General features: G+C 41.2%; 1 long non-coding RNA gene across 1 annotated transcript; it reads right to left on the reverse strand.

Moving 5' to 3' along the window:
• Positions 1-4259: 4259 nt before the first annotated feature.
• On the reverse strand, positions 4260-5691 carry LOC143738563 (uncharacterized). The gene is made up of 4 exons (XR_013203906.1): positions 5590-5691; positions 5178-5410; positions 4638-4731; positions 4260-4559 (listed from the first exon to the last, which is right to left on the reverse strand). It is a non-coding gene; the product is annotated as an uncharacterized LOC143738563 (long non-coding RNA).
• Between the last annotated feature and the right edge of the window lie 11514 nt (positions 5692-17205).

Consider the following 17205-nt stretch of genomic DNA (forward strand, 5'->3'; position numbering starts at 1 on the left):
TATAAATTTTAAAATATTGCTGATTACTTACAAAGCACTAAATGGTTTAGCTCCCCAGTACTTGAGCGAGCTCTTAACGCATTATAGTCCTTCACGTCTATTGCGATCTCAAAACTCCGGCCAGTTGATAATACCTAGAATATATAAATCGACTGCTGGCGGTAGATCCTTTTCCTATTTAGCACCAAAACTTTGGAACAATCTTCCTAACATTGTCCGGGAAGCAGACACAGTCTGTCAGTTCAAAGCTAGACTAAAAACACATCTCTTTGACCTAGCATTCACATAACACTCTATAGACTTCTATAATTTAATATTAGGCTGCTAAGATTAGGTCAGCCGGAACTGGGAACACTTCCCTCAAATCCTGATGTACTCGTTACATCATAAGAAGAATGGCATCTACGCTAATTTTAGTGTCTTTGTTTATCCCGAGGTTTTCCCGCAGCCTGCCGGATCCAGGCCGTTTCCAGATCTGACGAAGGACTTTCGCCTGGACCCGATGTCAATGCAGTGCTGAATTGCCAACTAGCCTCTCCCTATGGAGGATCCCTATACCACTCTACAGATAAATCATTGTGGAATTTTTCGGTTCGCGTACCTACCCAAAGTGATAAGATAAAATAAAAATTCTGCATCAAAATTTATAGACAAGTAGTTTGTTTAGGCATGGTTTGTAAGGAATTATAAACCTGCGCACATATATTCAAACGCACATAACTATAGAATCAATTCTTAATGCGCATGTGAACGCCATCAGCGTCTATCACAGGTTCACGTTTAAAGTCTGTTTAGAGAGAACGGTGTCGTCTTAGCGGCCCCTAATTTAATAACAAACTATCATTTAGACGGAAGTGAATCAATCAAAACTAACTTTAGCTGGAAAAAACATTTTTCAAGAGCCACTATAAAACCAAACCAATCTCTGTTACCTTCAATTATATCTTTATCTCTGTAAAGCTGCTTTGAAACAATCTACATTGTTAAAAGCGCTATATAAATGAGGATGACTTGACTTGACTTGACTTGGTAATAACTAGGTACTATCCCTGAACCTACCCCTAGCCTATGTACTTACCTTATATTAGCCAGTACTTTCTAGGTAAGTACACTGTAAGTACACGTAAGTACTGAACTGTAAAAGGAAGCGTTTCCCTATATTCAGTACAATACTATACTTGCAGTGCTTACAGTATACAATTTATTCACCTTGCCATTACTATACGTAAAGTTGCGATACATTTATTTTTGGTAACTGCGTGTTTTGGATTCTGTTCTTAATTTTTTTATGTAGTGTCTAACGAATGATCCGTAGTGATCATGATAATGATTATTCCTCCTCATCATTATGGTTTTCTTCCTCATAATCTGCTTCTTCCATGTCTCTAAACAGGTTATACAGCACCCTACAGTTCAACTAATGAAAGTTACTGTACCACACAGTACAGTACTTTAATTAATGCAATTACTTTCCACCACTGACTGGTTGTAGAGGCATGCATGTACACATTTCTATGTATGTGAAAGAAGAGGTTACACTTTGATTTTATTTATATGGTGATAAAAAGCAGATTTTATTACATGCTTTATATTCATAGTTAAGGTACTTGTCCAGAAGTATGAAAGGTGTTACAGTCTTGTAGATTACAGTCCATCATCAGAAATGTCATAGTCACTGTCATACTCATCAGATGATGCATTGTACAAGAAGCTCATGTTCTCTGCTCCAGACAAAACTTTCAGGTAACAGTCTCTTGCTTGCACCTTCATTTCTCTGATTTGATGCCGCTTTCTGAGGATGATGCTGTTGTAAGGCAGTCTAACTCGATCCAATAGCGGTAATCAAATTGGCCGTGAAGGTCTTTGCGTGTTACTGTCTTTTCTCGCGGCAAAGTATTTTTTGGTTAAATGCAAAACATTTTCTCATATGTATTTTCTCGTTATTTCATCTGACTCCATAAATGAAAAGGCTTTAATGATATCTGTGCATCATTAAATGTGAGCGAATGTTTTACTATTCTTTTAAACTCTTGAATGTAAATAATGTCAAGGTCAATTAGAATAATCAAATGTCACAATTTAATATGTCAGGTAAATGTATCATAATTTCACAATCAATTCAAGGATAATCAATGCAAAACATAAAATGCTCTAGAACAAAGAGGAAGAAGTTTACCCAACAAGAAATGCGTGAGGCTGAGAGTCTCGCAACTCTCAGCCTCACGGGCCGATCTCAAATATAGAAAAGGCCCTGAACTCTCGCTGCGTTTCATTATATACCCAGACCTCATTTCAAATCTAAACATCATCCACAGTGGAAATTTACCTGTAAGTCACCATTTGCTAGCAGTGGAAAATTAGCATTCAGTCAAATGGTCGAAGGTGTTAACTCAAAGACACACCCTCCAGTGTTGGATGGTGTGGAAGATATTTCTAAACTTCCTAAGAACTTTATTACCTTTTGGGTTTACTTCTTTGGGAATGAGACATTTGTACCAGTCGTACCGAGACATTTCAAATAATACCAAATATGTATGAAACTAGATGATAATCATTCACATTAAACCATTTAGATTCTTGTGTGAGTTTGGGAGACCTCTGCCAGGATGAAGAATGGGGGACAGAAATGTAGATTAGGACGAGGGAGGTGAGACCTTCGTCTCAATAGTGCATGAGGGGGAGTTCAAATGTTAATTTCCTTTGATTTCTCAGAGAGTGGCCCTCTCTTAAAGTCCTTCAAGTTCTTCCAGTCTTACACTGTGCAGACCTTTCAAACCCTCTTCACTTAGGCCACATTGCGAATCTTAAAAGAGGAACAGGATATATAAGACCAGTCTTAGAAACAGTCATCATTGTTGTGTGTATATTTATTAGGGCTGACCCATAATAGCAATCTTTTGTCAGTGCAACCCTATGTTTATGTAATTCATTACAAATATATAGTTTTCATTGTCTCACTTGAAAACAAGCCGGACAGCTCTCTAAGGGTATCGGAACGAGTTGAGAGAGATTTCCAATGGTGGTCCATCTCTGCAACAAGAATCGTGTGCTCCTCCTCAAGTCTCCTTACTGACATGATGATGTCAAAAGCTCTTCTCTTTGTCCTTAGATCGACAGAGTCTGGAATGCATTTATGATAAATAAATAAATCATTAGTATTAAACATCAACCTTCAAAGAACCTCTAAAATAGTATGGGGTTGCAGAATGACATTTGAAGCATTGTGGGTTGTGTGTCATTATGTATCAGATTTGTCAGAAGCAGTTAACAGACTAGTGTACATACCACTGTGTGAGAGCTGCCATGGCCAAGCTGTCTCACCAGACAGAATGGTTTCCAAGCAAAGAGTTTCTGTGATTGGAACCATTCTGTTGTATTTCTCCACAACGGATGTCAGGATTCCCTTCTCCTCCCTGATCTTGCGGAGGATTCTGGCACGACCTTTGTTGCCATCAGAATCTTTATAGAGACACTGGGAACGTCTCTTGATACTGGCTACCAGCACCTCAATTCTGCTGGCCAAGGCATCAGCATCATTTGTAGTTGTTGTTGCTGTTGTTGTTGCAGCTGACAAGAAATAGGTGTGGTTTGCACTTTACAATACCAGTAACAATTACAATTATTTGTGACTAAATGTATTACAAGTAATCATTTCCTTACCGTCAGCCCAATCCTTTACATCATTCACCCAGTCTTCCAATTGGCTCACTGTCACTGTCAATTGGGCTTTCATGGTCTCTGGGTTTAGTAACTGGCTTTGCAGAGCTTTTGTGGTCTACAATAACAAACAGTAATAAGAAACAAGAACCAAATGTTCAATGCACAGCTTCATACACTGCTAACATGCAATACTGAACATGTAAAATTAATTCTACTGATGTCATTACCTTTTGATATCGGCGGGTCAGTGAGATAGCCAAATTGTTACACTTTTGCTGATTCCAGCACATGGCCATGAGAGTCAGCATGTCTGTGCGTCCTGCAAACACAGAAAATATGATGTTACCATATGTTTTGTGGTCACTGCAATCCTAGAGAGGAAGGCATTGCACTGTTCCACCTCCTCCCACAGTGTTAAACGAGCCCCATCCTGATATGCCCCACTCCATTTCACCTGGTTAAGAATTAAAAAAACAATAAACAAAAATAAAAACAGATGTTTACAGATGTTCAGTTTAGATAATGCGATTCTATCACATAGCAACATTTCCTTACCTCGCATTTAAAATCTTGGGCTTTGGCATGGAATACCGAAAGGAATGGCTTCATGTTGAGAAGGTGCTGGAGCTCTGGACAGCTTTTTGCAACTCTTTGGAGGTAGGGCCAATATTTGCAGGTCACATCCATACAAAAAAAAGTGATTTGCCTACTGGCCAGCTTTTCTTGCAGGTACAGGGGATAGGCAAAAATGTCCCCCCATACATATTTAAGGCACAGAGCAGGACTCCGTGCCGACACACCGCAAGCTCCAATCCCTCCTCGTCTACCTTGCTGGCAGATCTTTGTGAGGTCTCTCTGGCTGCTGACCACTCCCCTCCACAAACACCTCTTCCACTGACCTACAATATGGAAAATGGTGGATGAAAATAAGACTCTCCTAAACAAACTCTTCGGAAAGAGGTTTTACAAAATTTTACATGTTTGGTTGTGTTGTGAATGTGGTCCACAAATCTTCTCACGTTTACGTCCCTGGCTATGAAGACGACTTCAAAGATGGCCTGTTCCTCAGATCTAAAAAAAAAAAAAAAAAAAAAAAACACAATAGGTGATGGACAAGAATTTATGATAATTTATAATATGAGATTTCTTGGTTCACACATTAAAGAGTTATGTTTTCCTATGAATACAAACACTGGGATACACAGTTTGGAGTACCTAGCAGCATTCTTGAAACGGTAATGCTTGCGGTTTCCATCAACTGAAACTGCAAGCATTTCAGGGGTGCACGCAGGACAGTTGAAGGGTTCTTCCTTGCATATATTGTCCAACTCAAATCGCACAGCCTCCCACTCAAAAAAACTTTTCAGAAAACTGTCTGCTGAGATCTTGCCAGTCTATTAAAAATAAGGAAACCAACAGCTAATAATGTACAACAAATACATTAGCATCAAACAGCTTATCAAACCACAACTCAAAAATATCAACAACACTGCAGGATAGATAGATTAAATACTCACACGACCAAAGCGGACAGTTCGCTGATTCAGCAGTCTTAAAAATGCTTGGCAGGACAGTCCTGGTGCCACCATCTTCATTTCTTCAAATGAAAAAAAGACATCTGTGGCATAAACTGTGGCAAATTGAAGGGTTGCAGGCCAGTAGTCACTTCTGTTTAGGTCAGCGACGCCAGAAGTCCAAATGGCTTGGCATGCCTCACAAATTAACTCGGGCATGCTTAGATCATGTCGTCCTGGAAATATCAAAAACACATCCACTAATGTAAACCAGGATTTGTGTTCTTTGTAAAATTTATAAATTACTTTAAAAGTTTTATATCTATGTCAAACTTTTAGGGAGTCGCGTATGGATATATATTTATTTTTAAAATGCTTCTCAAACAGGACAAAATAAAGTTCTTCACATTCTTACCCTTCATTGTGACCACAGCAACAGTCTTTCCTGGACTAACCCTCAATGACTCTGGTGAACAACCACAGATTTTGTCAGGCATCTCCACAGGTACAAGCCAGACTGAAAAAGATCATATAGTACACTTGAATTATAATCAATTTGTATTGACTGAGAAATATAAGATTGTAATAGATCAATGGCAATGAAGCACATTGCTGAAAAAGTACTCAAGATATGCTCAAAAAGCTGACTGACACAGAGTAGCCACATACATTCAAGATAAAACAATAAGGGATAAAAAGGCATAATTTAAATAATAAAGCTCATGAGCTTAACTATTCTGAAAATGATATACATGTTGTACACACAAACCAGAACTTACCACAATGGGAAAGAGCCTTATCCACCACGAAAGTTGTTGGAGGCAATGGTTGGAAGAATCCAACAATCATGGCATCTCTGTTGTGAAGAACATGTCTGGTGTGCATGCTGACATCACATTCAGCACAGAAGAAGGGACGTGGTCTACAGTCACAACACCGGACAGCCGCTGGATTACTCCCACACTGTTGACAGATGTGTGTTGCCATATGTTCTTGTGCCTCTCTGCCCTCCACCTCTCTGAAAAGAGACTGTCGTTTGCTCCAGTTTGAGGAAGCCAGAAGAGGATCTCTTGGGGTTTCAAGAGGTGATGCTTCATCACCTGAGAATTCACTTAGTGAGTGTTGGAGATCTTGTAGAAAACACTCTGTAAATAGTATGGAATATTCAAAAACAATAATTTCCTTCTATATATATACATTTCTTTTTTTAACATATTAAAGTGTACTCCATTTGGCTGTGAAAGGATCAGTATTCTACAAAAGTTTAAAGTAGAAACAATTATTTACATTCCAACCCACTGATCAGCTGTAGAGAATAAAAACAACATTTATAACTTGTCCCAACAATATATCTCACTGTTTAACAGAGCTAGAGAGAAATATTAGTACACTTATTTCCCAAAACTAATTGGGAAGTCCAATTACTATTGGTTATCTGCTTATATAGAAGCAGATAATAGGAATGCTTATATAGAAGCAGATTAAAAAGAAACAAGTTGTTTGGCCATTGACAACACTCTGAAGAACAAACCGTTTCAAACACAGCCTTGCCAAAACCAATAACTTGAAAGATGTAGTATGATGGTAACCAGGCTAACTGATATGACTGTTAGGGATTCTGCAAGATTTAGGACCCAGACGCAAATGAGCAGACAAGGTCTTTATTAACAGGACTGAAGACTTGAGACAGCAGGGCTCGAAGAGTGAATCACAGTAAAAACAGTAGGGCAAGGCAGACGACAACGACAGGCAGGATGGATGACCACTGAGACCGTCAGCAAGATGGCGATGACTTGAGTGTAATAGAGGCAGCTCTGAAGGAAAGACCAGGTAGGAACATGCAGCTTGATGTAGATCTCAGATGTAGCTCCAGTCTTGCCACCGGGTAGAGGCTCGACACACTGGATAGCTGCACCAGTCAAGCAGTTGAGAGCCAGTGGCCAGGGAACTCAGGATACAGGACAGAAACACATAGAACAACATACAAGACGAGACTCAAGACAAGATAAGGCAACAATTAAGATAAGCAAAACTAACCTGATAAGTGACAAGAGAAACAAAAAGTAGATAAATAAATATATAAAAAGCAAACTACTAAGACAAAAACTAGAGTAGCTGAAGAGAAGCAAGACTTCCTCTTGACATGGAAAATAAGAACTAAAGAAAATAACTAAAAAGTATAAAAAAGATATTTCTCTAACTAGATTACCAAGCACAAGTGCTAAAGCTTAAGCAAAACAAAATAGTAACAACGATAACAAACCTGTGTAAACACTAGGATAATTTCAAAATCACAAACCAGAAAACACTGCAATGTGCATACTCACAACACACAACGAACCAGCAAAGACATGAGGGAAAGAGGTACAATATGAAGGGACCAGAGCACATGAGGATCAGGTGAGCACAATTAACGAAACGAGGACAAGACGTGGACTAAACAAGGGGGCGTGGTAACAGGAAACAAGGAGGCGGGACATGAGGAGCACATGGCAAACACAAGACAGAGCCATGTGCTCAAACACAAGACAAACACAGAAACATGAAACCACAACAAAACAGACAAGGCTGCCAGGGCAGAACCCTGACAATAACATTATAACCATTTTGACAAGATTTCCTGACAACGTCAATACAGCCCACAATTGAAATATTTTTTTTTTTTAATTAATCATAAAATAGCCCTGATATGTCACTAGACATTAAGAAATCATGTTCATTTCAACTACATATATCACTGACAACAGTAGTCCGGCCAGGATATTGTCATTTAAAAAGTGAAGTTGCTGCCCTCAACTGATGTTGATGTTGTCATGTTGTGTTTAGTAGTGTTCAGTAGTGTTGCGGCATCCGGGTTGCCAGCTCTGCTCTAGTTACCAGAGCTGCAGCTACAAACGTAGGTGAATCAGATAAAAAAAAAAAAGTGTAACGTTGCGAATCAGATAAACTGATAAACTCATAAACTCGTTATTAATCCGAAATACTTTGTGACAAAGTCCGAAATAAAACAAGGATCTGTATAGGAGATGCCTTTGAAAGATGGAGACGGCTGAAAACGGAAAATAATTTCTGGACAGGTAAGATTCATCTATGTTTGGCTAACTTGTAGGCTACTTGATGTAAATGGACATTTCAAATATTCATGACAGTCGAAGTTATGCATGTTCGTGCAAAGTAACATTACGTTAGCTGATATGGAGGAGGTGGGTAATCGAATTGGAAGCAGAATAGGAGCAATTCCACGGTAAAATAACTTTTTCTAACGTCCATAACACCAATGAAAAGCACATTGTAGCCTATGATGTGAATAATTTGTCCCACTTGGAACGTTTTGTAGCCTACTTGTTTATCATGCAGCCAAAAATAATAGAATGACATGTAATCTTTCACATCACATATTTTAGCGTTATGGACGTGTACTGCAGAGTAAGTTAAAAAATACAGCTGGTCGCTTTCACTTATAGTGTCAGCTAAATGAATAGCTGTATCTTTGATATCAATTACACACAGTGACCGAGGCTTGTGCTTGTACTTACGTTAATGACAGATACCTACCGTTAGTATACTAACAGCTACTGTTCTAACAATGTACTGTCACATACGAGCGTACATCTTTACTATTATATTTGGCTAATCGCCATTAGTAAATTTTTGCGATGTATAATTACTTTGCAAAACATCTCTCATTTGGAGCATAAACATAATTAACAGAAAAAGCTTCTTGTAGCAGCCTACGTTCCTGCTGTATCCTGCAGCCTATCTGGCAACCTCGAGTCAGGGAGGAGGGGAAGGGGATACACCGCTCTACAGTAATTTGAAGGTGATTGCAGTACCAGTTATGGCCACAATCCTACATACTGCTCCTTTAATGTGTCTTTCACTTAATCCAAGACTAGTGATATCTTTCATAAATCTACTTTTTATGTAAAAAATCAAATGATTGGTTCTGGTTTGATTGTTTCCCTGCCATATCAAGCTATACATGTATTGTAACATATACTCTCATAAGTGGTTAAACAATGTAGATCTACAATATATCTTGAATGAAAAACAATACTGACCCTTATTTGAATGATTCCTGCTTGATCTTGGCCTCGCATAAACAATATTTCCAGTAATGTCTCTTTTTCTCCATTCCACCCTCGGCTAAGGTGTCTTCACTGGTGCTGCTGCCTCCTCTTCTTGCAGCTCACCAAGAAGGTCATCAAGACTTTGGAGCTCATCCTTCAGTTCTTGGTCATCAACCAAGTTATCCAAGATCATGAGATGTTCTTGGATTTTTGAATCACTCTTGGACATTGTGATGGGCAGAAACACAAACAGACGGAAAGACTCACAACGAAGAGATGAACAGATAAAACAAATATAAATGTAAACAGAGAGAGAGAGAGAGAGAGAGAGAGAGAGAGAGAGAGAGAGAGAGAGAGAGCTACAGAGAGACTGATGAGTACAGATTAACAAGACGGACGTGGCTCTTAAAAGTGCCTTTGTTTGTGCGCGCGTGTGTGTGTGTGTGTGTGTGTGTGTGGTGGGGGGTAGGAATAAATATATTTTTTGAAGCTGCCAAATTTGAGGGTCCTAAAGAAAAACAGATTTGACACCAGTATTCTCTTCATCTGTGTTGCCAGAATGGGCTATATTGTATGTGATATTCATTTTATACAGTTCAATAAACGAGAAGTTAATATTGTTAATGACATTTTAGAAAAAAAATAGACAAGAATTGTTGTTAACAGAAAAAAATCCCCCCTATTACCTTACAAGATTAACGTTATATGCGACAAAATTTGACAAAAACTTGAATTCAATTAGCTAACTTTGCTAGCCTGCACATTTGGTGCAGCAAGCTATATTTTTATATTGTCTTCTATCATTTACTGTCATAAGAAATTGCCACCTTACACATCTAAAGGTTCTAAACATAACTTCTTGTCCTGATTCAAGAGTTTTTGATGTGTACATTTAAGAATAGTATCCATCTCTATTAATTAACTCTTCTACTTGCCGAGTGGAAAATCGCAATGGACCTTGGGATCGCCCCATACAGTGACGTCAGCGTTATTCATTTAGAGGATTAAAAAAATGAAAACATTTAAATAAAAAAAACATTATATATTATATATATTATATAAACATTATATATATTTATTAACATAAACAAAACTCCGATAAAAATACGTTATCCAGCATGCTCTATAGTTAAAGCAGTGTACATCATGTATGCCAGTAACGTTACCTTTGACAAGAAAACGCGTAAACTGCTTACTTGCACACGCCGTGGAGCGTTGTTAAACTCACCGTTGAATGCCGTTCTACATGCAGTTTAGCGTTGTTTTGGTTAAACTCACTTCTGAATGCCGCTTTACCTGCAGCTGAGCGTTGTTATACTCACCAATGAATGCGGTTGCCTATGAACGCGCTAAACCTTTGCGGAGAGGGCACTTTGATATCAGATTGTGAGGGTTTTTAAACATAAAAAAACAGTTGGAGGGCCAGATAAAGATGATCTGGGGACCACCATTATACTAGCCGTGGCATAGATCATTTATTGTAGCCTATTCCTTTTTATTTTTATTTATTGCAGTCTCGACTCTCGACCCATTCGCAGCAGACCATTGCGGTGAGCTTACCCAAGACGTCAAATTTCAACGCTACAGGTTCCGGTTCAGAGATCTATAGAAGTCTATCGGACTACCCTGCACGTTGAAAAATGACGCCAAAGGTATACCCAGTGCGTCAATAAGTGACGCCAAGGGGTCCTGGCCAAGCGTCCATATGTGACGAGTTGGGGTGTGAGAATGTGTTGGCGCGAGGCATGAACTGTCAGCTTCTGAGGGTGCTGGCTGTGTTCATTGAGAAATATCTCGAAGCGCACAGCCGTGCGTTTTCGGGTGTTTCAGCCTCGCGCCCGTTGATTTTCTTCTCGAGAGATGAAAACCAAACATATTGTGAACGACTCGAATCTCACGTTTGCCGAGGCAGCGCGTAGAGTCTGCAATGAAAGGGACACACGATCTGTGAAATAATACTGTTTGAGTGCGAGGCATTCACAGTCAGCTCCTGAGGGTGCTGGCAGCTGTTCATTGAGAAATATCTCGACGCGTATATCCGTGCGCTGACGGATGTTTCAGCCTCACACCTGTTGACTTTCTTCTTGAGGGATGAAAGCCAAATATATTGTAACGACTCGAATCTTGCGTTTGCTGAGGCAGCGTGTAGATTACGAGACCGTATAATACAAAACAGTATTGTCTGGTATGGCTGCATAATTTTAAGAAATTAAAATGATGAAATATTATCTGACTTTAAGGAAGTTAGATATTTTAATTCAGCCTACCATTCAGACCGTGTTTCACTTATACAGAGTTTATGGCTGCATTTAATTCTGAGGAATTGCAGCGTTCCTTCTGTACATCAAAAATCGTTTTTCAATTTTTCCCTGCTGGTCCTCCGCTTCAGGGCATCAAAAACGAGACAAAATAGCAGGGCTATACCCCCCGTGGAGGGACGAGCGAGAATCGCTCCTCCATGGAGCCCTCAGGAAATCGGTGTTTGTATCCAGCGTCAAGTGCGCTTCGGGACACATCGGTTTTCAGCGAATGCTCACTGCAATGTCCGCCCCAAGGGCTTGCGGCCAGGCAGTGTTCGTGTTCGCCCATAGGAAACGGTTTTCGATTATTCCCTGCCGGTCCTCCGCTTCAGGGTGTCGAGAACGAAACCGAAAGAGCCTTCCCTCAGGAAGTTGATGTCTGTATCCCGCCGTTAAGTGCGCTTCGGGACACATCGGTTTCCAGCGAACGCACGCTGCTCTGTCTGCCTCACAGGCTTGCGGCCAGGCAGCAATCGCGTCCGCCCATCGAGAATCGTTTTCGGTCTGGACTGTAGTCGACCCAGTGCAGGGTCGGGTATTGGAACAAGAAGTAAACTCCCTGCTGGTAAAGGAGGCTATAGAGCATATTCCTCAACCAGACAGGGAGTCCGGGTTTTACAGCCGCTACTTTATAGTTCCCAAGAAGGATGGGGGGTTGCGTCCAATAATAGATCTCAGGCACTTGAATCATTCTCTGAGGAGATTCAGGATCAAGATGCTCACTATTGCCATCATCGTGATTCAAATTCAATCCGAGGATTGGTTTGTCACGATAGATCTAAAGGATGCATATTTCCACATATCCATCCTTCCATCTCACAGGAAGTTTCTGAGGTTCGCTCTCGGGGACAAAGCGTACCAATATCGGGTTCTTCTGTTCGGCCTAGCTCTCTCCCCTCGCACATTTACCATATGTATGGATGCAGCTCAAGCACCGCTGAGGCTCCAGGGCATCCAAAGGGGCTCCAAAGCCTGGGGTTGAGGCTCAACACGAAAAAGAGCGTGTTGACACCAGCCCAGAGAACCACGTTCCCTTAGGGCTCATGGCAGCAGCGTCCAACATTATTCCATTCGGCCTGCTGCACATGTGGGCCCTCCAGTGGTGGTTGAAAACCAAGGGGTTCTTCCTGAGGGGGAACCCATTACGCATGATCAGGGTTACCCGCAGATGCCTTCGTTCCCTATCTATGTGGAAAAAAGCTTGGTTTCTGTCCCAAGGTCCAGTATTGGGAGCGTCATGTCGCCAGAAAACCGTTTCGACAAACGCCTCCCTCACGGGCTGGGGCGCGGTCATGGACGACCGCTTTATGACAGGCTTATGGCAGGACCATCATTCCTCCTGGCACATACACTGCCTGGAGATGTTGGCGGTGTTCCGAGCTCTAAGGAGCTTCCTGCCGGACCTCATGTCCTTGTAAGGTCAGACAATATACGGTAGTGGCCTATATAAACCATCAGGGGGGTCTGAGGTCTCGCCCTCTATGTAGACTGGCGCATCAGATCCTCCTGTGGTCCCAAGGGAAACTGTTATCTCTAAGAGCAACATACATCCCAGAGAGTCAAAATCTCAATATTTCACCCTTTGCCCGAGTTATGGAAACTGTGGATCTAGCCCCTGAGGGGGCACAGTACCTAGAGGCCAGCATATCAGCTGGAGTAGTGGAGACCATACTCAGCTCTAGAGCTCCCTCCACGAGGAAATTATACGGCTTGAATTGGAATGTCTTTACCAATTGGTGTAGAGAGCGTGAGGTGGATCCAGTTAACTGCCCAGTTGCTTCAGTTCTGGAGTTCCTCCAAGATCGCTTTTCAGCTGGTCTTACCCCGTCCACACTCAAGGTGTACGTGGCTGCCATTACGGTTTTCCACACTCCTCTGGGTGATGGGCCTCTGGGGAGACAGCAGTTGCTCGTACGTTTCCTCCGTGGGGCCTGGAGGATGAGGCCTGCGGCTCGTACCAGGGTTCCTACATGGGACCTGGCGGTGGTTCTCGAAGGGTTGGCCGAGGTCCCCTTCGAACCACTGGAGTCGTCTGAGGCCAAGAACCTTTCCCTAAAGGTGATTTTTCTGTTGGCCATTACTTCTCTGAGGAGGGTAGGAGATCTCCAGACGCTCTCTACATGGGTGCCTGCAGTTTGCTCCAGGCGACATTAAAGCCATCTTACATCCCAGGCTGGGCTATTTGCCTAAGGTGCCATCTACTGTGGCACGGCCTACGGTTCTTCGGACTTTTCATCCTCTATCTCACGTGACGGCGGATGAGGAGAGACTTCATCTGCTCTGCCCTGTCAGAGCTCTTAAATTATATATTCAGAGGTCCTCTTCATGGCGGAAGTCAGAACAGTTGCTGGTGTGTTTCGGGTCACCCAAGAAGGGACTTCCTGCTTCCAAGCAGACCATCAGCAACTGGATTGTCCAAGCTATTTCTATGGCCTACCAGGTGCGCAATTTGCCTTCACCTTTGGCCGTAAGGGCTCATTCGACCAGAGGCATGACGTCCTCTAGAGCCCTCCTCTTGGGGGCCCCGATCCAGGAGGTCTGCGATGCAGCAGGATGGGCCACCCCCCACACCTTTAATAGGTTTTACAGTCTGGACATTCCGTCTACGCCTGGCACTCTTGTGTTCTTGTCCTAATTGTGCCTGTGAGCAGCTTCACACTAGGATAGGCAGGGCGCGTTGTGGCATAGTGGGTACTGGTTCCCCCAAAGTGTCATTCAACGCAATTCAAGTTCCCTCGAAAGGGAACGTCTCGGGTTACGACTGTAACCCTTTTTCCCTGAGAAAGGGAACGAGAACTGCGTCCCTTCGCCACGCATTCCCCTGCATGGGAGCGACTTGCTTCATCGCAGAAGCTAACTCTGTTGTGTGCCGGCGTCCCTTTGTAGCTTCCGTGTATGCCGTCACATGTTACGTCATGACGCAACACCAATCAGGATTGGATTAGTTTCATTCATACTTCAGATGCGTTACGCTAAGGGCGTTCCCCCCAAAGTGTCATTCGACGCAGTTCTCGTTCCCTTTCTCAGGGAACAAGGGTTACAGTCGTAACCCGAGATGTTTACGCGGCTGCCCAGAGACGTGGCTCGTTGCACGTGAGGCTGTAGTGTGTGTGTGTGTGTGTGTGTGTGTGTGTGTGTGTGTGTGTGTGTGTGTGTGTGTGTGTGTTAGCGTCCCAACCCAGATAGATAGAAAATATGTGGAAATGATCAAAAGTGTACCTACCTATGCCAGAAGCACGCAATGCAATATTTTCGACAAGATAATTGCTGCCAAGCCCGGCAACACGGTAAATCTGATAAGGCACTTAAAAGCGCACAGAATACACTTGAGAGTAGAAAGTTTATCCGTCTTCGACTGCAAGAACTGGAGCACGTCACAAATGAACCGAAACTCAGCGTATAGTATACTTGCCTCACAGACATGAGAAGTAGTCCTATATACAGTCAAAATATATCTACTTTTAAACAAAACAATTACAAATAAATAGTTTGATCACCTAATCCATATAGGTGCACTCGCGTGTTCACTACTGCAGGAATGACGAGTCAGCATCGCAATAATCATCTTTGCAGCCAAAACACTTAGTAAACACTTGTTCATTAATAAACAATTAAAATACCTCCTTGCTATTGTTTCCCGACACATCCATAATCATTAGGCTACTTTTGTCAGTGCTTTGCGGCAAGCTTCATGTGTGCTGAGCGCAAGGCATAAATTCCGGCCCCTAGTAGCCTATATTTTATAGCATTTTTCACAATACATATCAAATTTAACTCTGAGGGCCTGTTTACATGACACCATTTTCAACTTACGTCATGCACCTGCATATTACGTGTTCAGTCTATAGCAGTGATTCTCAAATGGGGGTACGTTGCGGTACTGTACGTGAGATTTATAAAAGATAATAATAAATAATTTAAGTTATTAACTAATTTAAAAGATATACAAAATCATCCATGATTACTAAAAATATCATAAGAAAATAAGTTTAATAAAATGTTTATGTAAACCACATTTTTATATAAAAGGTCTATTTTAAATGTGATTGTAAACTACCTAAATCAGAGAAGAGTTTGAATCATGTGGTGGAAAATTTAAACTGAATATTAAGAAAACCATGTTTTAATATTTGTCCTTGTTTAACCTGCTAAATCTCTAAAAACCATGTCCTAAGACTTTCTGTATTTTACATGAATGTGTGTGTGTCGAACCCCTGACTGTGTGTATAAATAACAAATATGGGAAATGAAACTAGACAGATGACTAAGTTAGAACTTGTGATCAATGAAGTAATCGTCAAAACATATTCTTCTCTACCCAGTAACAGAAGAGACTGTAAATGAATAACCAATCAAATTAATGTCATTATGCCATACCTCCCTATTGTATAAAAACTGTTGTTTCCGTGTTTTCGGTGGGATTCTCAATGGAAATTGTCTGAGATCCTCCGGCCTTCTTTATTCTTGGGAGATTCTCTGAGAAATGCTCGAGAACTCCTGGCCGTAATAAAGAGCATTCAAGGGACATCTACTGAAGTCTGTCTGTCATTTAAGCTGCGCAGCATAGGAGTTGTTAGGTAAAGGAAAAACTCGAAGCTAAGACGTCGATTGGGGACGTAAGAGAGCTTGAGTAGAGTAGTTTAGCAAACTCGAAGCTAAGATGTCGACTGTAGACGCAAGAGAGCTTGAGTAGAGTAGTTTAGAAAACTCGAAGCTAAGATGTCGACTGTAGACGCAAGAGAGCTTGAGTAGGGTAGGATTAGAAGAAAAACTCAGCGGTTGTCGATTGTAGACGCAGGGAGCTGGAGTATTACAGAGTGAGCATTTTAGGGAAAGCGGATAGTCAGATTATAGGTTAGCATTAGGAAAAAGGAAAATTCCACCACAATTTGGCGAGCCAGCCAGGAGTTCAAGGATTGGTCCCTCCATCGGCGAGAAGGACGTTCCGGAAGAGCGGACAAGATATAGGTTCTGAAAAAAGGAACTTGTATCTCTCATTATTTTGATTTAATTTCTGCCAAATTTGCAGCAGATCCTACACCGACGGAGGGACCATCCTGGACGGGCAGAGAAAAAAGAACTTAGGAAGGTAGGATATACAGACTTCAGTTTTTGTTTTCCTTTTGATGTGTAAAGTAAAACATTTTTGTGCGTATGAAATTTTATTTTTTTAAGATAAGATTTTGGAACGTGTTTTGAAATTAAAATGTTCCAGATCTGTTGAAAAAAAAAAAAAGAGAAGAGAAGAGAAAAAACTGGCTGAGCCCAGGTTTAAACGGTGTATCCCATTATCCTATGGAGAAGACGAAAGTCAACTAAATTTACCTATTTAACAATATATAGGCTACATATGTACGACGACATATAGAATTGAGATTAAGTGGCCAGATAGAAAAAATATTTGAAGGAAATTGGTGATCACATTTAAAAAAAAAAAAAAAAAAGTTTTTAAATTGTCTATTAAGGGCAATGAGCAATGATTATGGTTAAATTCAACCAAATTGGTATTTGTTGAGTATTGTATTTGTTGTGTCAATAAAACTTCCAAAGAGAGCAACTTTGTCATGCTGGAAATCAGATCCGGGAGGGAAAAATGCCCCGAGATGCTGTAGAGCTGCAATTTGCTTTTTGTTTGAAGTTTTGTTTGAATAAAGGTTTAAT

Source organism: Siphateles boraxobius, unplaced genomic scaffold (assembly GCF_051911475.1).
Source record: "Siphateles boraxobius isolate OS27281-9 unplaced genomic scaffold, OSU_SipBor_1 15, whole genome shotgun sequence".
Lineage (NCBI taxonomy): Eukaryota > Metazoa > Chordata > Actinopteri > Cypriniformes > Leuciscidae > Siphateles > Siphateles boraxobius.